A 26,869-nucleotide genomic window follows, 5' to 3' on the forward strand; every position below is an offset into this window, starting at 1 on the left:
ATTTTTTTAAAGCAACCAAATTGAATTATGTCAACTAAATTATGGTTATAACTTATAAATAAGGAATAACTGGAAATTGAGAAAAGAAATACTTCAGGGTTTTATTTAAATTACTGCTTAAGAAGACGAAACAGAGAAAGGGGAAGGACAAACGTTTTGAACTTTTATAGTTTATTCTAAGCTGCAATCTTCATAATTAAATTGCAGATCACGAATGACATGATTGTTACATGAGTGAGTCTAAATGCAAAACGATTAAGAATAATTCAAGACATAAACATGTATTAGTACCTTGCATTTACAAAAATCTGTGAAACCACAGCAGCAATGGAAGTAATAAATCAAAATTCATTATGCCATCGACGATTTTATTTAAGGACAAATAAGCAAAAGAGCACTTAAGGATGCTGGAAATAATGCTTTAGTTTTAAATAGACACAGAATTCTCATGAATTAAATAGACACAGAATTCTCATGATTTTAAATAGACACAGAATTCTCATGAACTTGATTTATTTTCTTCCATGTCTGCTTAATATTTAAATAGCTTTTGGTGTGCACTGAGAGAGGGGGCAAACGGATCGCTCCGCGCAATTATGCTCTGGTTACGCCGCTAGTCTTAATGCCCCTTGCGCAGTATTCACATGAAGGCTTTACGGTCACAGCTGCGCAGGGTTTAATTTCTAAAAGAAGAAGTGACGGAGCTCTATGGAAGACGTCAGGAAAGAGAAACAAGAGTTAAATAAATAAATAAATAAAATGACTAATAAAATCATTAATAATTTTAAAATTATATATAGTTAATGAGTATCAGATTAATGAATAATTATTTAATTAATATTTATTAATTATTATTTAATTTATAATTGTTGTTTAATTAATTTATTATTAATTTATTAAAATAATTAAAGATTCAACTTATTAAATGATTAAAATTAAATAAAATATAAAGAGATAATGGAAAACTGAATAAGCGAATTTTAACATAATTTTATTGCTAAAAATAAGATTTTCGAGATCAAATTTTTACTGAAATAATTGTTCAGTTACATAAAAGAAGTGCCGGAGCCTTTTTTATTCAGGATTCCGGTGCGTTCCGGCTAGAATTAGAATATGTTCCAGAAACTAAGAAGTACCGGAGCCGGGCTCCGCAATTTAAGCTCTCCAGCTGGTATAAGAGGGACGTCGTTGTGGAGCAATTCATAATGACAGCGATGAAGCTGTACACTCCGACGTTAATTTCCCCCTCTCCCGCGCTAACTGTAATTGGACTTGATCCAAAAAGAAGGAGAAACATTCTCTCCTTGTATGACTCACTTCTCGCGTTATGCAATGGATAGTAAACAACGCTTGTAATCATCGATATATTTTTTTTCTTCATATACCTAATAAATATGTTATTTTGTGTTTGCTAATATAATGATCGTGTTCCTTACATCGGCAGCTTGGATTACACTTTATTAAGGTAAGAACTTTAATTCTGTTTTATTCATCTGTTCGTCTCGATTTAGCGAAGTCGTAACAAACAAACAAAAATGAACCACGAATACCTTCAACAGTCGTCACCAGGCAATCAGACCTTGCTAAGTCAAGGAAACTGGTATAAGGGTTACGTTTACGTTTAAATATTGTAACTTTTAAACTTTACGCCTAGCTGGCATAAGATTAGATTAATCACAACGAAGCAAATATGAACTGACATCCATTCGACGATTTTGTTGTGTCAGGTGCACATTCACGTGTGAGCAAATTTATTTTCCTTGATTGGCTATTGCTTAAACCCTGTCCCATAGGTGTGAAAGAAACTAATGACTTTACACTTTATGACTATGGCAATCATTATGATATGAACACTGTGTGAACGCTCCTTCAGGATCACTATTGCCACTTTAAGCTTTCAGCGCCTACCAGTGGGTAAAAACGACCAAGTTGGAAATTACGTTCTACAGCTATAATGAAACACGTACAGGCTTCTGCTATGTCTATAAGTTTATCTCAATGTCTTGCAGATCGTAACACACTGAAAAATGCGTTATCGTATTAGTTTGAAGCAAATGATAAAGTCTTGGGGAGGTTAAAATAATCTTCTCATTTAGTTTTTTAAGTGAACAGAGAGTTGAACAGAACAGAGATTTGTTGTGCTACAAATGAACCTTCGCTTTCATTGCGCTGCAAACGAACTTCACGTTCCTTGTGATACAAACGAACCTTCGCTTATATGCGAATACTTAGATAAGTGCGATAAGTATGTTAAATAAGTTACTAAATAAGACCTATCTTACCTTTCGGGACGGAGGACGGGGACACCTGGTGTCTATTATAGGTAACCAGTAGTACGCCTCTCGTCCTCCACTATCGAGCGTTTACTGAATAATTTACGAATTTCTGGCTACACGTTTGTTGGCGCGTATTTTAAACTCCGACTAGGATGATGCTAAAGACAGGATAACTTTGACAGAGCTGGAGAGAGTACATAATTGCTAATTGCAATGCGAGGCTACTTACTCTAAAACATTCGAATATTCAGCTTAAATATACAACAAGCAAATTGCGTTCTGTTGGGGGACTACAGAAAGAAGAAGTAAAGGTTCGTATCGTAAGAACTGGCTCGTTAACATTAAGTCTTACAAACGTATGATGAATCACTGAACTGAAAGTAATTCACCTCTTCAGAACAGGCATGAATTCAAGAACGCAGCTCAACAAGATCTGGGATGATAATTTATTTAAAGCAGAGTACTGCATTTTAAGATATTACATGGTATGATGAGATGACCAGCATGTAAACCATCTCAGTATTAAATTCCATGTTTTTTCAACAACAGTGTAATAAATACAACCCCTAATCTTAATTTTGGTAATACCGGGAGCATTTTTGACAATGTCAAGAGTACTTTGATAATGCCAAATGTGAACGAAATTAATAACTAAGTTTGCTAATGCCAAAAGTGAGAAATCAGTTCATTCACTCCTCGCTCGTTGGTTCATTTAATCAAAGCGTGATCTGACAGGGGGGTGCGTGCAGTGTAATAGCGGTCAATCTGTCTATTTATATGGTTTCGTTCCGCATTTCGCACGCGAGAAATTCCGCTCTCCGTTCACCGGATAGAACGTCATCGCCCATTAACCTGCCCACGCCCGACCTCTGGCAGAGTGCCAGCGCCATCCCCCTAGTCGTTCGATTAGTAGTGTTGTGTGGGTGGAAGGGGTCGCAAGGCCCACAACTTAACGCTTCGCATATGTGAGATGGATGAAATGGGGAGGGAAGACAACAAGTTAAGCGGATTTATCGCGATGCGGCAGAGAGGAAAAAGTCACTTTCAATCGAACTACGCGCTGGGATTTTTGGAGTTCGAATAGCTGCTGCCTTTTTTGGATGTCGTTGGTTGGCAAAACTTTGGTTTAGAAATGACTTTCATGATACTGAAAATACAGTGACAAAACTTTTTTTCTCGTTTCGTTTTGAAAAATCAATATGCTAAGCTGAAGGTTTAAGAGTTATGTCATTTCAAATTCAGTATTATTTATTTGAACTCAGGAAAAGCTAAAAGACTGTTTTCATAGTGAGTTTTGCCTTGCTATTTGAACAAGTTCCTTTTACCTAGGTCGTATACGCATTGGCTGTACATTTTACATAATATAATTTATAAAAAACGAATTCTTATGCATGTAAAATGTTAGAAATGCGCGCTGCGATACAGCGCTTTCTACTTTCCTTAATTAGTTTAAACGAGCAATAATAATTTTAAACAAATAAAAAGAAATAAAAAATACAAAGAAGAAATTTTTATTAACATAACAAAGAAAAAACAAAATTTAAGTGGGACATAAAATATAAATAACAACATAGATAAAACAAATACTTTTCTTATGATTTCATCTGTTTCATTACCATTTTATTTGTGTACACTTTTTACATGACCATTTTATGACAACATGTCATTTTACATTTGAGTTGCGTGGAAGCAGAATGATATAACCCAGTGTTTCTAAACGTTTTAACGTCGGGACCTAAATGAAAATAATTTTTCTTCGGAGGGGTAAGGAGGGAAATTTCTAGAGAAAAAAGGACAATGTAATAGTGAAGTAATGACAAATAAGCATATACAAGTATTAACATTGAATTAGTAGTCATAAGTTAATCCATAATTACGAGCAAATACATATATGCATAAGGAAATGAATACTTCAAAGAATGCATATTCATCAATAATTTTCACGCATTTCAAGAATTACCCCTGTCACCTATAAATTTCTTCCGTTCAGGCATTCAAATCTAAAAGTCATTTATAATTATAACTCATTGTTTAATTTTTCCTTCGTGAAGTTTGATTAATAATGAAATAGGAATACGAAATATAATACGCAAGGACTATTAGATAATTTGAACCAGAAGCCATAAAAACCAACTATATTACGCTTTTCTTTTAAATTTTAAATGTATTAAAGTCCTTGATCACTAAAAAATATTACACAAGACTCCTAGAGGTTAGTAAAAAAACAATAAAACAACACGAAATCAAATGAAATAAAGTTTCAAATCACAGATGAAACGTAAGAAATATATACAAAGAAAGAAGAGAATGCCGTTTTATCTTGAACAAACACATGGAGAGAGGTTTCCTCTCTCTCTGAAAAATGAAAATGAAAAATGAGTTCTTGGTCTACCTTCCGTTAGCTTTGATATTAGAACAACAAAAGTTGAACATTTTCACTCCCTCAGAAGCTACAAAAACACAAATCTGCGTCAGATAACCCAAATCTCTTCAGATATCAGTTGAAATTACCATGCCCAATCAAAACATTTATTAATTTCAAAATTTCAGAATAAATGTTTATTATTCAATCTGTGAGGAATAGAAGGGAAAAAATTGTTTATTCAGATAGGCAGTACAAGTATTTTTGTAGAATTCATTTCACTTGGGAATTGTTTCATGCCAACTTTGATTATTGAAGAATGACTTAGACAGTGTTCTTGCGGTGTCAAATTGAAGGTTTGTAGCTTGTTTTCTCAACCAATCAGACTTTTCCTTTCCTAGATTGTTAGTGTGGTCACGTACACGAGAAAAGACGGTATTTATTACATCTATTATTAAGAACTTTAGTAATCAAATGAGAAGGGAGAATTAATTTATTACAGGAAAATATATTCTTAACAGGATATAAGGAATGAAAGAAAATAAGTGCAAAGAAGAAAGTTGCAACTTGACAAATAATGATTAGATATCTACTTAATTAATTCACTAATGCACAACAATTCGGCTTCAACAATACTGCATTTATTGTGATCTTTGGAGAGTTTGTATTCCAGTTTAGAACCGTGATGGAAAATTAAATAAGCTAGTCCAACTCGATTATTAATTTTATTGCGATTTCTATGACACACAACTGAGAAATTATAATTCAATGGAATTGTCGTAAATTACACTTTAAACACTTTGTAACATAAAACATGAAGATCAGTCGGAGGGAAACTCAGAATTTCGAAACAGATTTTACAACCAATTATTCTGTAGCCATGCGAAACTCTTAGTAAAATTCTTTCTTGGGTCTGCAAACAATACGGAAATTAATCATCTTTCCTAAAGCTGTTCTCCGCACTCTAGAAGCATAACAAACAAAATGGACTACACCCTATTTATAAATCATACTAAACACATTTTAGATTTTAAAGCAAAAGTATTGCAAGAGACGCGATTACTTGCTCTAAGTATATTTTCATATTTTTTGGATATATACAAAATATGGTTTTTCCAGCACACTTTATCAAGATTAAAGCCTAAATACTTAATTTCATTCACACTTTCGAAAAAAAAGAAAAAAAAAAATTCAAAATACCATTTTTGTTTTGTACAACTCGCGTACTTTCATTAAATTAACGTAATTTTAGATTAATTAGTATAGAACTCAAACTTCTGCTTAAGCGTCTAGTAACGGATCTTTCCATAGCGTAGGAAGTAGAAAATGGCCAAGCGAGAGAAATACAGATCTGTGATGCAGAAAATCTTTAAAAAGCTAAATCTTTTACATAGAACACCAGCTTTCCTGAAAAAAGGCAAGTATCGCAGGCCACCAAGCATGGTCAAAAGGCCTTTATTATCAAGGATCAGTAGAATTGCGTGTAAATTCCTCTTCATACTTTCATCCGCTATGTCTTTTAGGTACAGGAGAGCTTATGAGGAGTAAAACCAAAGTGTGCTTTGTTTAACATCTTTTTTATTATGCAGAAATCAGGTAGTTTTATTAACAAACAGTTTTTATACGCATTTTTCTAAAGTGAGGAGAAGATTTATGAATTCAAATTATCTAGATGCGGGAAGCAAAGACCACTTCTTTTAAGGACTAAAACCACATTTGTTCTCTTGCAGCAACAAGACATTGAACCAAGTTTCAGGCAAGTATTGAAGGTTTCAGAAAACAATTTTGGAAACATTCTATGGGCTTGCTATTTAAGCTTTTAATAACACTATTGATTCCCGAACTAATTAAAAGAGGATCTTTATTAACAACGTAATTTATAGAAGTTTCGGACCGAATCATACTATGAAACGAATTATACGTGTTAAACGTCAGTGGAAAAGCTTCTGTTAAGAACCTCGTTTACTGTTTCCTCTATCGGCTTTGTATTAGTACCAGATGGAAGACAAATTCCGGTGACTTCAATTCTTTTCATAAAATTTTGCTTTATACCATTTATATATATTTTCTTCCGAATTTTCCTTTCATTTATTCAATAGACAATATCTCTAAGAACTAAACTTTGAGTAGCGGAACTTTCAGCTGTACCTCTTTCCTTAAGTTAAGATGTTTTGTTTATATAGGTCTCTAAGAAAAGGATTATTATTTCGTTGAAACTTAGGTCTAGCAAAATTAACCTGCTTTATCATTCATTCGATTTGGGTAATCTGCAAGATACCTTGTGAACTCTTGGCTTTCTGACAGGCATGGAAGCCTTTAATGCGTTATAGAAAATGGAGATAAAATTTTCTAGTAGAGAGATTAAAGCTTGCTTATCTGTACAGCAATCAATAATCTCCGAGAGCTTATCGCTGAGATTTGAAGTACGGAGCTTCAACTTGCTAGCTGGAATAATCAACCATAAACTGTACTGGAGAATGCTACAATGCCTTACATTCTCCCTATTTAAGAAGACGACACGACACTCACTCGGCAAAATACGGACAGTGCTGTATTATTCCCCCAGTTTTATATGGTTATTATGCTCTGCCTCAAAATACAGATAGAAAACTTCTAATTATATATTATCTGCAAAATAACTATGAATTTGCACCCTCATCAATGTTCAAAGTGGAAAAAATATAAGAAATTTTAGTATGGGTTTTATATATATCTTATGGTATTAGGAATTTTCTTCTTCCTCAATGAGTGCCGTTTCGGTGTAACTGATAGTACGTCCATTTCTTAGATGAAGATCCTGTGAATTCTTTCCATGAATTCTAGTCCTGTGACTTCTTTCAATTCTGCAGAAAGTATCGCAGATTTTCTGCGCTTCCTGCTTCGAAATGTCTTATAGACTCTAGAAGAGAATTCAAGAACATTTGGTGTTATTGAGCAGCCAAGTAATTTATTGTTTTAGATTTCGCACGGGGGCATGAATATTTCACACCATGAATTTGCTTACAAATTTAACAGTACTTTTACCATTTTAAGAGTATTTGCTTTAACCTGCACATATACAAATAGCATCCACAAACTAATTCACAATATATTTTAAAATTAGTTTGGAAACAACGTGACCAAAACTAATCTTAGTCTGTGTAATTATTTTGTTTTTGCAGATAGTGCTGCTGAAATAAGCTGTTCTTTTTCATATATTTCAAAAACATTTTATTTGATTCATATCTATTTATTATAGATGCGGGGGATTTTAATTACTAATCACCATACAATATTTTTCATATTTGTGTATAATATACAATAAAGGCAGATGCCTTGTTAAAAAGACAAGCCGTTGTTTGTTTCACACTGCTTCGTAAGACTGACTCGTGTTAATTAAAGAAGGAAGCAGTTATCTAACCTAACATTGGTATTATAGGAATTAAGGCATTGGATGAAACAAAGAAAAATAAAAGGCTGAAACAAATTTATCAGCTGGTTTGGAATAAATTTTCAATATACTGGAAATAAAATATCCTCTAAGATGTCATTTCAATAAAATTTCGAAATTTACAAAAGATAAACTTTTAGATTTATTCTTCATAATTCTATGAACTTCATAATAACTATGAACCTTTATGATTTATGATATTCAAACCAACATGCGATAAAGTTGAGATGTTTGTTTAATGTATTCTCTTCTAATCTCAGCTATGAAAATTTTGATCCATTCAAGTGTTTAATCAGGAATCTGGAAATTTCCCGTGGAATTTCTGAAAATCTCCAAGATTGCCACTGGGAACAAAAAGCGAATCGCGTTTGAAGTAGCAAAGCGTGTGCGCACTGAACATCCTCCCGCCTTGGAAAATGTTTAATTGTGCGAGGTTTCGACGTCGAGTGGATTTCCAGAGAGCGGATCTCCTTCACTGTCCCATCCCTTAAGTACTTTCAGCGGCGGCTTCCCCTGACGGTGGGTGGGATTTAATTTGAATCCTAGAGTAGTTGTAGGGATCTAATGGAGAAATTCCCTCTGGAATGGATTCCCTTATGGCTAGATTCACTCGACGCAAGCCACTACATATATGTTAAAGCTTTACCCATCTGTTACACCACTACTGTTATTCTGAAGATAGTGTATGTATTTTAAAAGAACAGTTTTAATAATTTTCAACAGATAATGTAAAATATAAGTTATATAAGTTACATGTAAGAAACTATCAGAAATGGGAAAAGAAAATTAGGAAGATTATCTTAACTACTTATATAATATCAATATTCCCAGTATACTTCTTTCGAACTCTTCAAAGATTTACTCTATAAGAGAAATCAGAGCCAAAAATCTAGTTAAAAATTAATTTAAAGTAATCATTCGTGTATTAAAAATAAATTGCTTTTATAAAGCATAAGTTACTGTGTATTTCTTTATTAGAGCAATTTTGGGAGTTTTCTTTTCCTTAAACACTGTTATGCTCATACTAAAATGCATTTGAGAATTTTTCTCATAAAAAAATAAATATTCTATTTCTGTTAATTTTAAGTATCATTTCCGTTCTTAAATATCACCTTTTCCATGCGTCTTCAATTTTTTGTTTTTCTGTTACTTTCCGATGTTATGCATTCATATGAAAAGCAAGTTGTGAGTGTATGAGAATTCTTAACTCGAATGGAGTTTAATAATTTGATTATATAATTTTTTTCTAGTCTTGAGTATCATTCTTAAACATCTCCTCGCCAAACCCAAGAATCTGTAATTTTTACTTATTTCGATTTTATATGCTTTTTCCTGATGCTGTACTTTACGTTAAATGGAAGAGATGAGCATATGGGAGTTTTTTGTAAAACTACCTTTATTTGCTGAAAAGCATGAGCTAAAACTCGTTTTTTGGGGGGGAGGAGATCAGTGATACTACATCACTTGGGGGGGGGGCTGCTGATGCTATACTGGCTCGAAAACGGGAAAAATTATCTTTTCTCTACTATAACCATGTATTATGAAGTAAATGCATTTTAATTATTTATTTTAAAGTTAAACAGTATCAAGCGTTAAAATTTATGTTTTTCATAAGATGGAGTATAGTTAGTTCTTCGAATAGCTAACTAAGAGTTTAACCAAAGTATTGAAATTGTCTCTTAAAACTATGAACTAAGTATTAGTTACCAACAAATATTGTGTGACTGTATTTATTACAAAAATTTACGTTGAGTTTAATCGAATTCTTTAAATACAGAATTCTGAATGCTTAGCTTGTGCCCTATTACTTTGCATAAATATCTGTCAACATCAGTAATAATTTTCCAAATCCAGAATGGTCAAGAATTTTAAGAGATGTTTAAATGTAAAGCGTTGGCTTGAAATATTGCAAAGCACTTTTAAGTAGAAGAAATATCAAATGTTGTTCACAAAATCTCCATAAATGAGTTACTAACTTTAATTTCAGTCGTTATGTAATTTTTAATTCATATGAGCTGAATATATTTATAAACTACCTTATTCTTAATTAATTCAATTTTTTAAAATATAGAATTGCAATAAATAACAAAATTAAACATTTATATCATCAGTTTTAACATAAAAGTATCCAGTAGATTTCAAAGGATGGTACAAAAGGATGGTATAGATGTAAAGAATAGTATACTTCTTCTTTTACAGAAAAATAAAGTTATTTCTTCTTTCAAGATAAGTGATTGAATCTACCTTTCAAATGAGTTAAACCTCTTTTTAAATGAAATTAACTGCAAACCTTGAAATTATTTTATACAGAGGAAATAATTGAATTTATCTTCGTAATTCTAATTTATTTTGTGATAAAATATCCCACTGAATAGGGTCTCTTTGTTTGATTTTCTTGATTTTAGCTGTATTTTATCTTTGTAAATAAACGTAAGGTATTCTTTGGACTACACTCTGGGCTTCTGAAATAATTCCTGTACATTACAGGATACAAAGAATGTTTATTAGTTCTGAAGAACATTAGTCCTCTTGTTTCTTGTAACTTGTATTTTGTCTAAGTCATGCAAAGACTGCACTTAGAAAAGCCGCTGTATTATTATTATCAGCCTAACACTTGAATAGATACCTACCAGCGGCCGAATGGTATAAACCCTCTCAACGCTGGTAGTTCGGTCTGGGTTTCGAGCCCTGGCGAAGGATACAAAGGATGTTTATTAGTTCTGAAGAACATTAGTCCTCTTGTTTCTTGTAACTTGTATTTTGTCTAAGTCATGCAAAGACTGCACTTAGAAAAGCCGCTGTATTATTATTATCAGCCTAACACTTGAATAGATACCTACCAGCGGCCGAATGGTATAAACCCTCTCAACGCTGGTAGTTCGGTCTGGGTTTCGAGCCCTGGCGAACGGGCTGGCTGCATGGGCGTTTTCGTGGTTCTCCCCATATGTAACTTGGATACGAGCTAGTTTCCATTAAAAAGACCTCCAAGGGGCATCCTACCCTTTCTGTCTAGAATAGATGCCTATGTGCCTTTGAAATAGTTCTTTCAATCGTGACAAAATCACTAAAAAATTTGTGATATCTTGTGATATTATATATATATATCTTGAGATATCTTGTGATATTTGACCTCAGTATGGTGTCAATAATAAGTCTCTCGTAGAAGACATTTATGACGCAAAGTCTCTTTAAACCTCACCTGAAAAATTTCCATTTCAGATCTTAAATCTGGTGAATTTAAAATTTGTATTATCTGCATTTAATTATTTGTCATATTATACAATGTATTAATATGTTATAATGTATTAATTTTACAATATTTTAATAAACAAACACTGTAGTCAGCTGTCAAATACATGTAATTCTAATTTTCATTTATTATTATAATTTTCGAAATATTTGGTATTCAGCAGCATGCTCCAGGATACGCCCCAGTAAGAAAATTATGTAACTGATTCAGTTTTTTGATTGAACTGAACGCAGATCAATTTCATTGTTCCAATACATTCACCAATCTTTCATTGTATATCTCTTCTAAAAACTCTTCCTTCTACCCCACAAATCAATCTCAAGCAATGCTGACAACGTATGGCATGGATATTTTGTCAGCTGAAAGGAAACATTAATGTTTTCGTCACGAAATGAGGTAAATACTTTTATCCATAGCCTCCCGAATGCGAGTTTCTTTAGGGTAGGTTAAGTTACGTTGATTGACAAAGGTAAAACATACGAAAACGATCTGGCTAAGGGATTAAGTACCGTCTGTTAACAAGCAGTTAAATCTAGATCAAATTACCAGCTCCAACAAATTTAATATTCTGTTAGTGATGGACAATCAGTTTCCTTGGTTAATAAATTATGAGTAATTCCATTGAAAATGAGAGTCTTGCTTGGTTTGGGTACTGAGAAATATTTCATTTGAAATGAATCTGAAGATGAGAATTACGTTATAAGCATCTAAATTTCTAAAATAATCTGATCTGAATGCTAACATCTACATGTATGTTTAACTTTCCGCAAAAAGAAACCAGTACGCTAGAATATAGCTTGGATTTACCCGAAGAGCCAAACTATATTAAATTCCTGTCATGAAAATGTGTGTGATTATAGAAAAGCCTCGAAGGCTATCGGCCTAAGGGGAGGGATGCCTTCGTGGAGGACTTTCTAAGGGAAACTGGCTCGTATACACGTTACACATGGGGAAAACCACGAAAACGCCCATGCAGCCAGCCCGTTCGCGGGATTCGAACCTCGGACCGAACTACCAGCGTTCAGCGACTTTGCCGCTCGGCCGCTGGTAGGCCTTGTCATGAAATTATTAATTTACTTCTTGAGTTGAAATTCTTTGAATTGTAACTGCTGTGAATATGGTCTTTAAACGCAGATATGCTACCTTATGCGATCAGAGTTTTTAGAAATTCTTTTCGGGAAAGCAGCTTATCATAATAACGTCATAATGTAGTTGCATGTCATCTTGAAAAAAAAATGAAAGATAGGCAAGATTGGATTATCATAACACCTAAGGAAGGCATAAAGATTCCACTTACTGGGCATAACTTCACACAGTTTAAGAGTAAAGAACTTATAAGGTATTTTCTTTTGCCTTCTTAGCATGCCTTCGTAATGTAGTGGTCAGCACGCTGGATCCGTATTTCAGAGGTCTGTGGTTCGATTCCCGGCGAAGGCGTTGCTCATTTTTCATCTCTCCAATTAACCTAATTTTTCTAAAAACTGAAGAAGAACGACGTAAAAACTAGCACAAACAACAAGAAACTATCTCTAACTGCACTTTTGGCGGAGCTCACAGTAACTTCTCTCATGTTAACCATAAGAGAAAGGCTTAAATTTGGGCTATGCTTCAACGAAACTGTAGTTAGCAATAGTTTCTTGTTAATTAGCTTTAAATTTCACGTTGAATACTGCATCTATTTGTTTACCGTTCCTATATGTAGAATGTAAGCAATTAGTATTCTACTCTACAGTATTGCATTGTGTGTAAAGCATCATGCGTAACTATGTTATTTGCATTTCAAATATTTGCAGAAAATTTTATTTTCATAGTTTTACAGAAGAATTCGCCTTTACATTTCATAGAAATTCCCCAAAATTTAGAGGAATTTAAGTTTGCTTTAAAACTACATTCCCGCGTCTATTATGCAAGAAAGTCTGCGAATTTTAGCTCAACTCAAGGTTTTCATCTTGCAGTCGTGTCTCTCACTTACGGAAGTCGGGTTTTATCTGTTCATTTTGTAATATTTTGATGATAAATAAATATGCAATTAACAACACAAATAGTACGACATTTCACATGCCCCTTGTATCAGAGGGCCAGGACACCTTGGGTTCGAGGTAAAACAGATGCGAAAATTTTTACACTATCATCCAAATGAAATAGTATCCTTCAGGAGGTAAGGGAGCCTTCAACTGATGACACGCAAACGTGAGGGTATGCCCTTTTACAAACAGACATGGAGGTAAGAAAGGAAGGAAGGGCCAACCCCGCACTATGAGTAAAGCACTGCTTTGAGGTTTCGGTCGCCAGATCAGGGGTTTTTTGCTTACATTCAGAAGCTCCCTTGACAGCGGTTTGATAGTATTTCCACACAAGATAGTTCCATACAAATCGAAAAACGGGACACTTGCGCATAAAAGAAACAGTCATTGTTTGATGGATATTTAATTATATTAATTATTATTAACTTTCGTATTTTGGAATCTCATAAAATTGAGAAATATATATTAAAATGCTAACAGCAATCAAATAGTTAGTCATTCATTTGTTAAAACAATTTGAATGACTAACATCTGTCATTCGATGGTATTTAAGAAATAAATATATAGTTAATATATAACATAAATCGATTTATTTCATTTTTATAGTGTATCTTATTTCAAAATTCTTTATCAGAATTATTTCCACGTGAAAACGTACCCCCTTCCTCTGCAAGGGGGAAGGTTTATAGTGGGATAATTATCCTTTATGTATTGCATATAAAAAGAAGGATGTAACGAGATATATCTATAACTTCTGCTTAATTCCTCTTCAGAAGGTCAATGTATTGACAAGTACCACACTAATATCACAGCAGTATTACTACTAATTTCATCAAACAGTTTTAATAAAGTATTTACATTTCTTTCAAAAAGTATTGTTAGGAATTTTGTACATATGCAAATAATTTTAGTCAACTTACATGTAAAATTGTAGTATCTTTTGTATAACATAACATGAAATGGCTCAAGAGAAGGAGCTCTGCCAAAAACATAAGATTACAGGGGCACTATTTAACATTAAGGTAAACGGCCATGACGCCAAGGTGGGGATAGTAACTAATTCTTATAATCAAACTTGGCGAGAAACAGTCAAAAGTTTCCAAACGTGGCAGCATTTAGCGACTTTATGATCCGGCCCTTGTATAACTGTAATTGACTTAAATACTTATGTAACTGTAACCGTATTCGGCCCTTATATGTATGTGCCTTGCCAGGGGTAAACTACATAAGACCGGAGAGAGCATCAGTTCTCAGATTTTTCAGTTCAGAGTATTGAGATCTCCGTGCGAGCTTCTCTGTTTAGTTGCCCTTATTTATTATCTGTATAGCATAACAATGTGTAAAATGTATAGTTTAATGTCTTCATCAGAATATGTAGCATCTTAATAAACTTCCCCATGAGTACTTTCTGGGGCGTCGGGGATGTCGTACTAAGCAGTTACGGGATCCGGACAATACCCGATTAGTGTATGTAAGCCGCCCGGGTGCTCGGACCCGCTTTCACCTGAAACCTGTTTAGATGCACTTTCCATTGCTTGTGTTTAAGATTCTTATTGGTTTGAGGTGGTAACTACAGATTGTGCTCTGTAAGACTATGAAGAGCTGTATGAGTAATTTTGTGTAAAATTCCAGAACTGTAAAGTGTTTCTTTTGGGAAAATAACTTTTATCAGACTGTCATCGGTTCTGTGTGCATTCAATGCATTATGAACCCATACGCACGTAACAGTATATTTATGTTTAATATGTGTAATGAAATGTGAGGAAACCGAAGCTTGATTCATTTCGCAGTATAATGTCAACAATGTGTTAATATCATGCAAAAATATCGTTAGATGTGTTTCGCAATAATACGTTTTCTTTTTCTGGAATAACGTCTTATATAGTTCTACCTTCAATTAGCTTCAATTCCCTTCAATTAGCTAAGAATTTTTCAAACTCTTTAACAACACCTAGCAAACAAAACACTCTAATTCACTTCGTCTGTCTAAGCAAAATTTTGTTTAATATTCAAACGGTAATTATAAATTACACTCTTTTGTTACGCAACATGATTTTGTATGAAAGTAAAACCCATGTTGAAATTTTATAAAGAATAATTAAGTCCCTTCCCTATGTATTTCGAGCGAATAAAACTTAAGATACTTTGAAATTTCTCTTAGTTCACTAGACACCAGAAACGAATAATTTCTTTTTGCATATTGACAGATTGTTCTTAAACGATGCAATCATTTTGCTATCAGTACCATACTGCTTCCCTTGGGCAGTGTAATATTTGCACTTGGAATGTAAATAATGAATTTGGGTACGCTTTACTTCTTGTGAAGTCATGATTCATTCTCGCTGGAATAGAAAATTATCGCTCATTTCATGGGCATGACTCATTGTTGTGCATCGGCGCATGATTGAGACCTTCTTGGATGAATCGCCCTTCAAAAATCGAGTCGCGTGGCGGTGGATCTGTCTCTACCAGCAAGCTGTCACCATCCAGAAAGGAAAGGGGCTGTTCCTCACCCTCTCCGAAGCTTTTAAGCGAAACGAGCTAGAGGAGACACTATGGCGTAACTATGACAACGCGATATTTGTGTGACTCCCAGCTCATTGGGGGAATGGGGGACGCTTTTAATGGAAGCTGTTGCTCCAGTCTCTTTGCAAACAGCGATTGCATTACTCGGCCGCCGAGTGGGAATCATTTTTCTATTTTAGTTTTTACTTTTTCTATATGTTATATTCCCTGTCCTGTTTAATAAAAAAGTAAGTGTTCTTTCAGTGGCTGAACAGGGCCTGACGTTCATTTTAGACAGGCGGGTGATTCTGCGTATCGCTGACAGCCCAATGACTCCTTCACTTTCTTTCACTTTAACTGTAATCAGAAAGCCACACCATTGAAAGTGAGAGCCAGCCTATAGAGCAATGCTTCATCTAATTAGTTCTTTTCAAAGCTGAAGCAGCCTAGCATAAAAGCAAATTGATATTCAGTAATTACATCTATTTCTGATTGCCATACACTCTTTTCAAAACGTGCCTTCACTGTTAGGGAGTTCAATAATCTCTCCACCCCCTCGTCCTTGAACACATTCAAAATCTCCGTGCACCACAAATGTGCAATACGAGGTTTACAATAGTAAGTTAATTAAGCGTTATATACATTAGTAAAGCAAACAAAACAGGGTACAGCAGTCTAGTATTCATAAAAATAGATAATTTCTGTAGTCTGGTCATATCAAGCATTTTAAAATCATTTTGACGAAAACATAATTAAAGAACATCAAAAGTACGATAGGAGAGAATTAAATGTCCTTTATCGTTTTCGTACAATCAACGCAAATCAATCGATCTTAGATAAAAAAAAAAAAAAAAAAAAAAAAAAAAATAAATAAATAAATAAATAAATAAAAAAAAGGGTAATTTATAAATTTACCATGATGAGGTCTTTGGTTAGACTGTGGAAGTAGCCACATGAGGCTTTGGTTATAAAATGTATATATATTTTGGCTACTGGGATATATCAAAAGCACACTACCATATTTTATTTTAAATCAAGTTAAAATTTAAAACCACAAATGTTTGATCGTTATCGGTTTCAGCTAGAGAAGGGTTTTGGATTCATTCTAAATATTTCTTTGGGATTTATTACAAATCCCTCATCTGGATTTATTTTAAATATTTTATTTGTAATTATTCTAACTACATATTCTAAAATAAATCTAACTTTCCATTTATTCATATCTAGTTCCGACTTCCCATATCTGGTGCAATGGCTGTGAGAAGAATTTCTGTTTACTGTCAAAACAGCCCTGCGTTACGGAGAATGAAAGATAATCAGAGTTCTACTATATAATCTTCACATTTTAATTGAAAGAGATTATGTTTTAATCCTCTGAGCGGCATGACGGCTTTATTCGGTCATGACATTTTATGTTACTTGATACATATTAGCTTACAATTTAAGATATTTTTCTTTCTTACTTTCTTTAATAATGTAAATGTAAGTTTATGAAAATACAGGTTAAAATATGTAATTATATAAATATAGCTAATAAATGCTGCATAAATAAAAGTCTTTATGGCAGATCCAAGAGCCTGTACCGCTCAGAGGGTTTTAATTAATTTTAAATTCTAAAGAAATGTTAAATAAAAGTTATGTATATTGAATAGAAATGCCTTGCAACCAAATTTTTTATCTTTAATCAAGGAGGTAAGAGAAGTGAAATACAATGTAGTTTTTTAATATATTTTTAAATAATTAAAGAGTTTTAAACTTGAAGAAACAAGGGTATTTATAAGCAGCTAGGTTGTGTAATTATAAAGTAGGTTAAAATTGTTAATTTATTAATATTAAGAAAATGTTTACTATGTTCTTCACAATAAAAATTATGCAGTAGATAAATAAAATGTTTTAATGCAAGAAACAAATAGATAAATTTAATTAAATAATTAAATATGTTTAAACACTTCTACTGTAGTCAGAAAAAGGATAAAAACAATACATAAATGCATTTTAAGCGGTTTAATTAAAAGTAATTTAAGAGCGACAGTTAAGTTCCATAGTTATTGTGATATTTTTGGTCATACGAAGCTAAAAATATAATCACGGAGTTGCCAACAATGGCTTATTTTAAATCAAAATTGTCAAAAAGAAATTTAAGAGAACTTAAGGCCAATACTTATATTTAGCATTTTTATACTATTACTTCCGTTATTCTTTTAAATGCTGCTAATGCCCTAATGTAATTCGTACATGAGAAGTTTTAGTTCAATAAAACCAATAATATTATAATAGCCTAATGATCTTTTACTCCTTTAGTGCTTTTAGTTAAAATCGTATTAAAAAAAGTTCTTTTATCTACTTAATGTTATGTGCTTTTAGGTCTATTGACTGCGGAAGGCAATAAAAAAAATCTTTTCTCTACAAATCAAAATTATTCCTTACAATCTAATTATATTCAATTCTTTTAAATTCTTAGGTACTTTTCAGTTATCGGGACCAGATTTAGAAATGTATGTATGGATGGATGGATGTGTCACCATTACTTAAAACTTGAAGGCTTCAATAGTGAAGGCAATAAATCTGCAATAATGCAATAGTGAAGAGTCAATGGCTTTTTATAAAAATTCGACATTGGATGATAACTAAAAGTATCCAGCAATTTTGGAAAAGCACCAAAGTTTGATGACTTAAATTACCAGATACATTCATTCACGAGGAAAAATAATAGAGAAAGAAAACCATTCCTTTAAAAATTTTCCATTATTCTTCCAATCTGAGGTTAGATTCAATTCAGTTCATATTATTCTATTTGATTTAAGAATCATATGTTGTCAACATTTAAAATCACAAGACTTCTAACAATAAAAGGTCAATTGTTTTAAAAGATCCTTTAATTGAATCTTAGTCATATATATATATCTAGTAATTTTTGAAAACTATGAAACATTAGTAAATTACGTTATGAAATCCCAAAAATACTTAGTTGCATGATCATTTCTCTCTTTGTTCGATGGTATAAAGATCATATTCTGCAATCATTATTTGGACCATTAAAGGAGGGTTTTGGGGATGATTAAGTAAAAAGATATTTATATCGACGTTGGAAAAATTCCTGATAAGTATTGCATTTTTATCGAAAATATATATAAGTGAAAAATTCAAGAAAAAATATTCGCTGATAATATTGATACCAAGATCAACATTAATTTCAAGAGTCAACATTTCAAAAATGAACATTAATTTCAAGATTTGACCTGAGAAGCAGAGAAACCTGATTTAATAAAACTTTAGAAATTTCGAACAACATTCTTTTGGTCAACGTCTTTTCATTTTTATGTTATGATCAAATTTTGGGATGATTAATTTGGAATAGTTAATTCGAATAAGGATTTGTGGTAACAATTACAGATTAAAAGAAAAAAATACATTGAATTTTGCAAACATTTCCTGTAGAATGTTGTATTTCCTTTGAAAACAGTTATGTATGAAAACATTCAAGAAAATTGGATCTCTAGAAGGTGGTCAAAGTTAATTTTATGTTTCCACTCAAACAGACAAAGAAATCAAGTTAAATATAACTCTGTAAAATGTAAGAAAGTTTTATAATGATCAATTAATCAACTCCAGTACTATTAGTTAACTTCAATATTACTTTAAATTTCTTAGATTGACTGTATGAATTGCCTCCTTCTATTTTTACTCTTGAAATACTAGAACACGAACACCAGCGGTCGAGAGGTAAAAGCCGCTGAGCACTAGTAGTTCGGTCCGGGGTTGAAAGCGAACGGGCTGGCTGCATGGGCGTTTTCGTGGTTTTCCTCATGTGTAACGTGGATAAGAGCCAGTTTCCCTTAAAAAGACCTCCACGGGGCTTCCCTCTCTTTTCGTGTAGTGCCTAAGGGCGGAGCACGTAATAAGAAAAAAAATCTGATGTGTACACCACATGACTTCCTTGTATTGAAATATTAAATTGGAATATTAAATTATACGCAATTTTTTTCTTGCATTTCATTTAAACTTATTGGATTGAATTAAATCTACTTCGCCGACAGCGCATAAACCACAATAGAATAAATGCATTCTTTAAAATTCACTCTAGTATTTGTTTACCATAGCGACACTCTGGCGCTACATTCACTTAACAGTATTAATAATTATATAACAGTTAACTTATATAATAATTATATAACGGAAACTAAGTTAACAATTATATAATCCAGTAATTATATAACAGTTAAAGTATATATTTCGTTCATATTATAACTCATAATGCACAAAATTTATATCATTTAAAGAATAGAATTATCTAATCGTTGCCACATGTTCTATTCAAATACTATAATAAAGATAGAATGATATATAAAAGAAATTAAGCAAACAAAACAAAAAAGAAACAGTTTTTTTACAGACGATTGAGTATTTCTCATTTAATGAATTCAGTTCTCACTTCGCGAGAAGGCAAAAATACATAAAAACTCAAAATATCTATATTAAAAATTACGAAGTAAATCTCAAACGCTTATTTCCTCGAAAAAATTCCAGAAAGAATTAAGCATGATTTAATTGGCAATAATAAATGAATGCGTTATCTTTGTTGTTGCGAAGCTAAGTTTCTCTAGATTGGCAACAAATCCACTAGTCTCCTGTTTCAAATGTAAACATCAATGGCCGCCATTAAAAACAGGCTTAGCGGCAATTAAACAACTTTAAAATTGCTGATAATTCTAAAAATATTGCACACAGATTTACTAAAGGCATAAAATCCTTAACCGGAAGATAAAAACAACATAATTCAATCATTTTTAAAGCAAAAAATGTACAATTTACAAACATATAGGAGTAAAGAAACTGAGATCACTGAGCTGGGTAATAGAGTGGATATATATATAAATATATTTATATACGTTTGGTGCGGCCGATTGCAACCAAAATACGAGGTGCACATCTACATGTTATAGCAGTCCTATATACAGAATTTCAACGTTCTGAGGCTACTCGTTTTTTACTTATGCGAGATACGTACATACGCACGTACGTACATACGTTCGTACAGACGCCACGAAAAATTCTCTTCAGAATTAATTTTAAAGCAGTTTTATAATTTTTTTGAAGGAAAAGAGTATTTTATTCTGTCCTTACGTACAGATATGACGCAAAAACATCGTTAAATTGCATTGGATATCGGTCAAAATGGATATTTTCGTTGAAATATGCTGCCTGAAACTTTTCGCGATTACATTACTTGCTTTTTACTTCGTACAAGGAAGTAAAAATACTAGAACACAAAGAAATTGCAATAATGTAAAAGCACTAAACGATTCGTTTGGACTTCAGTTTGAAGTTGAAGCAATTGAATACAATCAACTTCAACGTTTAAGAAGTCTGGTTTCGCTGTTCCACTACTGACTTCATATCAATCAAAAGCACCTATTAGCATGTAATTATAACATTAAAAGCAGGCCATAGCAAAAGAAGTTACGGCAAGCAAAGGTTGTAAACTTTTTCTCTCAAATTTTAATTCTCTCTCCTATTGCCAACAGATACCTCATTTATATATTCTAGTGGTGCAGAAAAAATAGTAAAAATATAGGAAAGATTGTACATAAAAATATTGTATAAATTAAAGCACATTTTTCAGAGTCAACGGAACGAAGCTGTCTTCCGAAAAAACATTGGAAATAAACTGCGACGGAGATAAGAAACTTCATTTAAATTTATTTCTCAATAATTTTTAATCCCAGTAAATTAAGTTGGAAGTTTTACTGTACTCAACCAATAATTAAAATTTTATTTGAAATGGTAAGTCCACCTTTAGAACGACGTGTCATACGAGATTCAAATTTATTTCACTTGGGTTAACAAGTTAACGTACCAGTCGAATTTCCTTTAGATTTTGTAGCTAGTACTTTACGGAAAGGAATTTTAAAGCAGAGTTGTGAATTTAACTCGCTAAAGTTTATGTAAATTTCTCTCGTGAGTGCTTTGAAATGAGAGCTGCGAATTTATTCAAGCGAAATACAATTTTCTCCGAAACTTCCTTTGCAAGTGGAAGCCGAGAATTAGATGGAAGTGAAAGAAGACACAACTTGTAACAGAATTTTAGATTACAATTGAAAACAAAGGCCAGATATATGGACTTGAAATTACTTTAAAATAATGTTGTCTTAAATTTCTCTCGTTTACATAAGATATCTTATCGACTTAATCTGTGTGAGGTAAATAGAAGATAAAAATGCCAAAGCAAAATTTAAAATTGGGAAAATAAGTATCCTTAAATTAAGTATCCTCCAAAATTTAAGATTGGGGCAAGAGGCATATGATCCTCTTCTTTGGAAGCAATAATAGTTGTAGATCAAAACAAATGTAGGAGTAATGGTTCCATTTTATTTTCTTAATTACCTATTTAAGTGGAATAAACTTTTAAGTACTAAAATCGGCATTCTTACCTTTCAACCCACACACGTTTATTTATAAAACCCTGTGAGGCAGTAAGCAAAGAGGCGTCATCGCCGCCTGCTCTGGGTAATTCAGTTTGAATTAGTAGACACCTTTGTACAAATCCTTTTAATTACAATTTATAATATCTAGAACAGTGGTCATTTTGTATGACTTGTATATATATATATATACCAGTCAAAATATCATATATATAGAGAGAGATAGAAAGTAAGTCATAGCACTATTTTATTCTCGAAAAAATATAATTATTCCTGAAGAAAAATACATAGCTTAATTGGCGCTAAATGTGAGTCTAATATCATTCATACTTTTCACACTTTTATAATAATTTAAAATAAAAAAACAATAGTGGTGGATACAAAGTTGTCAGCACAGAAGAGCTAGAAGAAACTGGAGTAGTTAGTTTATAATGAGAACGTGCGTAAATTTACAGTTTCACTTTATTTCAATTTGATAATAAAGATTTTGGTTTGTAAAATTTAACATTTTAAAACGAAAAACGGGTTTTTTCATAATGCAAGTACATGTATTCTGAAATTTATATAAGGATCATATAATAGGGATTAATTTTAAGTTGATACACTAGACACGTGTATGATACACTAGAAGTCTATAAGCATGCTACTGATTTTAGTACATAAAGACGAAATAACCAAATTTAAATCTGTTTCACATATTCCTTACTTGACATATAAAGTATCTTTAAATATATATACTTAATTAACTATTTCTTCTTACTTGCATCAATTTCTTGTGGTTATTTTACTACCGACCTACATTAGTGTATTAAATTTCAAATACTTGCATTCTTATGCATAATTTTTATCTTAATTGAAATTTATGTATATATCTTCAACTTTTTCATATATCGTTTGATTATATATTAAATTTATTTACTAAGTATGTAAGCATATTTTAATTTTCTAAAAACTATGCTTTTTCTTTCAGCCTGTTCTCAGTTACACACCAATTTACTTTGATTCCCATGGAAGAGAAAGTTAGCCAATGGAAGAAAGTGGAAAAAGTTAGGAACTATCTCTTTTCCCAATAAAATTTAACAAATATAAGAATACTGTAACTAAATCTACAACATGCTGTACCTTAGAGTGAAAACGAAATATTCCCTAAAATTTGTATTTGGCAAGTAAATAAAAGAATTAAAATAAATGCAAGCAAGTACACTTCTCTAATTTTCGTTATATAGTAATTATGGCTATTTCTTGAGTATTGTTTGAAACCACGTATAAATAATACGGTTTTTAAATAACTCTCCTAACAATAACAGTTCATCATATGTCAATCTCTTCATGCACTTAATGTACTAAATGTTTTCGAATAAATTCCATTGAATTCCATTGAAAGGGGAACACGAATTCCATTGAAGCAGAATATTTTTTTATTCATGATGAAAATTCAATTTCATTGTAGAACAAAAACAGGGAACAGTAGCTCAAATGTTTTAAATGTTTCTAAAACTAATTTTACAAATGCAATTCTGTGCGTTACATTTGCATAAAATAACTAAACATATGGAGATGTGATTTATTTGTCTACATATAATAACGATTAGATGAATTTGCTTTTTGTGCATTATGCATTATAATGGTATAAAAATTATTAATTTTATAAATAAAAGGGAGTATACGACACACACATATATATAGATATATTTCCCTTGAAACGTCAACCAATTTCCTATCAATGACTATAGTTACATGGTTTATTAATTTTCATATTAAAAGTTTGCGTTTCTATTTTTCATTATTTAAATTCAAGTTCCTTTAAAAATATTATTCTCGGGATTAAATTACATAATTCTGAATTACTTCATTTAGATGCATTACTAAATTTATTTTAGGACAGAATATAATCAGTCTTACTTTAGTAAATAAATTATATGTATGCAACATGCAAAATGTGCATAAAGAGCAAAATGTAATGCAACATGCAAAATATGCATACACAAATATAAATACATATTCCATATTGATTTTTACTTTCATTATTTGCCGGCTGAAATAAATAAAAAATGATTTAAGTTCAGTATTACGCACACATGTAAATTCTGTTTATGTTAGGTAAACATTCTATTTCTTATGGGAAAAATCTTAATATCGCCGCTAGCCTTATTAACAGGATTTAATTCTACTCCTCCATCAGATGTGCCTTATTACAGTGTCTAGACGAGCTATAATATTTCAGACATTTATTTATAAGCTAGATATCTCTCGTATTTATAGACAGGGAGCTGATATGTTGCAAGAGTAGCTGATTATGTTCTTTGTTCTTTCATCACAGAAATTACGTTTAATTGAAATCTACAACATAAATATCAACGCCTTAAACAGTTATCGATTTTTTTATATTAAATAAAAATGCATTTAAAATGAACTGAAGAATAATTTCTGTATCTATATTTATATATATAAAACTAAATATTATTCAAAAATTTAATATTTTACCTTTAAAGTTTTAGCATTTTTAGTTTATTTTTCTTAAGCTCAAATTTTTTTTGAATGATGATGAAGCTAATACAGCGACAGGAAGCAAAATGTAATATATATAGACTTTGCTACTTTAAAAAGAATGATAATCATATCTATTATTCCTTTCGAATTGAATTGTTGATATATAAAAATCAGATACGCATTATAGAACACTAAAAATTCCAACTATTCTTAAAACTGCCATTTATGTATATAAATGAGTTTTTAGGCAAGAGCTGCCAACTTTCGTCATTATTATTCTCTTGGGTTAGAATAAATTACATTTTCTATTTAAACTACATTTTTTAGCTGTAAACTTAAAACCTACCCATAGATTTTTCTGATTTTTTTCGAAATTCTAATTTACTCGAATGGTACAAGCTGTCTCGTTTTTACGTTTAAAAGTCGTCTTGATGACTGTATGAAAATGCTAAAAGCATTAAAGAAAATAAATAAATAAGGAATATAAAAATGCAGAATTCATAAATGGCATAAATAAAATATAAATAATTTGATAAATAAAAGTAAAAAATAGAAAAGTTAATGAATTTGTAATGTAATGGAAAATGCTTACTCATAAATTTTTATAACTGTTTGTTGTTTGCAATACATCACATATTGTTAGCCAATTAGTTTATTGTTAGCCAATTAAAATAACTAATTTCAGAAACTGTATGACATCACAGATGTTAGAAGATAAACAAAATATTGTAATGAAAGAAATGGCAACAATTTCCTAGTTTACCAATGTTATCTTTGCTTGGTTTTGATTGGATGCTGGTTTTCCATGGATGCGAGATCATCAAATAATGTAAATAATAATACCTAAGTTCAGGTATCAATCAATAAATAAAAAATAGCGCTTACATTTTTCAAAAATATACTTCTGAGAAAAGTTATTCATCTCTGCTGGAGGAAGGTTTTAAAGAAATGTTATTAATCATTCTGGAGCAATCTTCTAGGAAAGGATATTCATCAATTTTTATCGAATGAAAAATGGTTCAAAACGCAGGGAAAAAAAAGAAATATTTTCTTTCTTGAAAATAAGAATCTTTTACTAAAATTTAGTGTGTTTTTTTTGCTTTCTGATTTGCTAATTTTCTGACATTGGTTAGAATGAATTTAACTAATATTCTTTCTTGACAATAACTGATACTTTTTAATTAATAATTGTTAAAATAAATATTCTTTTCATCTAAGGAATATGGCATAAAATTAAAAATGTTTGCTTTGAGTAAGGAAGTTTATTAAAGTAACAGTCATTAAATTTAAACTATAAAATTAGACATTTTTGTTTAGTAAAATTTGTTAAATTAAGAAAATTTTGAAGATTCTAATTATGAAATCAAAAGTATTCAGTATATAAATATAACTCAAAACTGTATCAGGTGCAAGTAAAAAGCAATAAAAATAAAAATACATCATTCTTAAGAAAAGATATTCTCTGAGAACTAAAATAAGGTATTTAGCAGGGTCTTTTCTAGCTACAAATTTCATGAAGTAAACGCTTATTAAATCTTCAGCATGTTCTGAAAAGACAAGCAGAATATAATCAGAAGTTTAAAAATTCGCGTGAAACCATGAAATGTTTTGAGTAAATACTCTTGCATGTCATTTAAAATTTCTCAGATTTTTTTTTCAGTATTCTCAGACTACAATTTTTTTTTTCAAAGTATACGTAGATAAGAACTTGAGACTTGCAATTTTTAAAATTTAAAGATACTTTATATTTCTCATTTAATTAAGTCCTTATTAGAAAATTTAAATTTATTCTTGGGTATGAAAACTGAAGTCTAAGAGAGATATCAGAGCTGTTTTATTTATGTCCTAATTTAGTTATCTGTGAGGATAAAGTTTTTTTCAGAAGATAAATGTATGAAATTAATTCATATTTTTCTGAACTAACTGATTCTCAAATTGATAAAATACTGAAGAAATATTATGCAGTTAGGAAGCCTTCACCAACAGTGGGTTATTCAATTACGGTAAAGCACACGAGGGCTATCTGCCTAAAGGGAGGGATGCCTTCGGGGAGGACTTTCTAAGGGAAACTGGCTCGTATACATTCACGAACAGAATTTCATCAAAAGTC

General features: G+C 31.6%; 1 protein-coding gene and 1 long non-coding RNA gene across 2 annotated transcripts in view; one reads left to right on the top strand and one right to left on the bottom strand.

The window, feature by feature from the left end:
* Window positions 1-23,457, top strand: part of LOC118201667 (uncharacterized) — a 250,706-nt gene extending 227,249 nt beyond the window's left edge. Inside the window, exon 4 of the long non-coding RNA XR_015044447.1 lies at window positions 23,240-23,457. This is a non-coding gene — a long non-coding RNA (uncharacterized LOC118201667). The remainder of the gene's footprint in view (window positions 1-23,239) is intronic.
* The window catches only part of LOC118201666 (sodium-dependent neutral amino acid transporter B(0)AT3), a 195,961-nt gene that overhangs the window by 165,581 nt on the left and 3,511 nt on the right, over window positions 1-26,869 (bottom strand). The gene's annotated exons all lie outside the window — the stretch shown is intronic.

Source organism: Stegodyphus dumicola, chromosome 12 (assembly GCF_044657685.1).
Source record: "Stegodyphus dumicola isolate Sdum_Otavi_A_Nest chromosome 12, ASM4465768v1".
NCBI classification, from domain to species: domain Eukaryota; kingdom Metazoa; phylum Arthropoda; class Arachnida; order Araneae; family Eresidae; genus Stegodyphus; species Stegodyphus dumicola.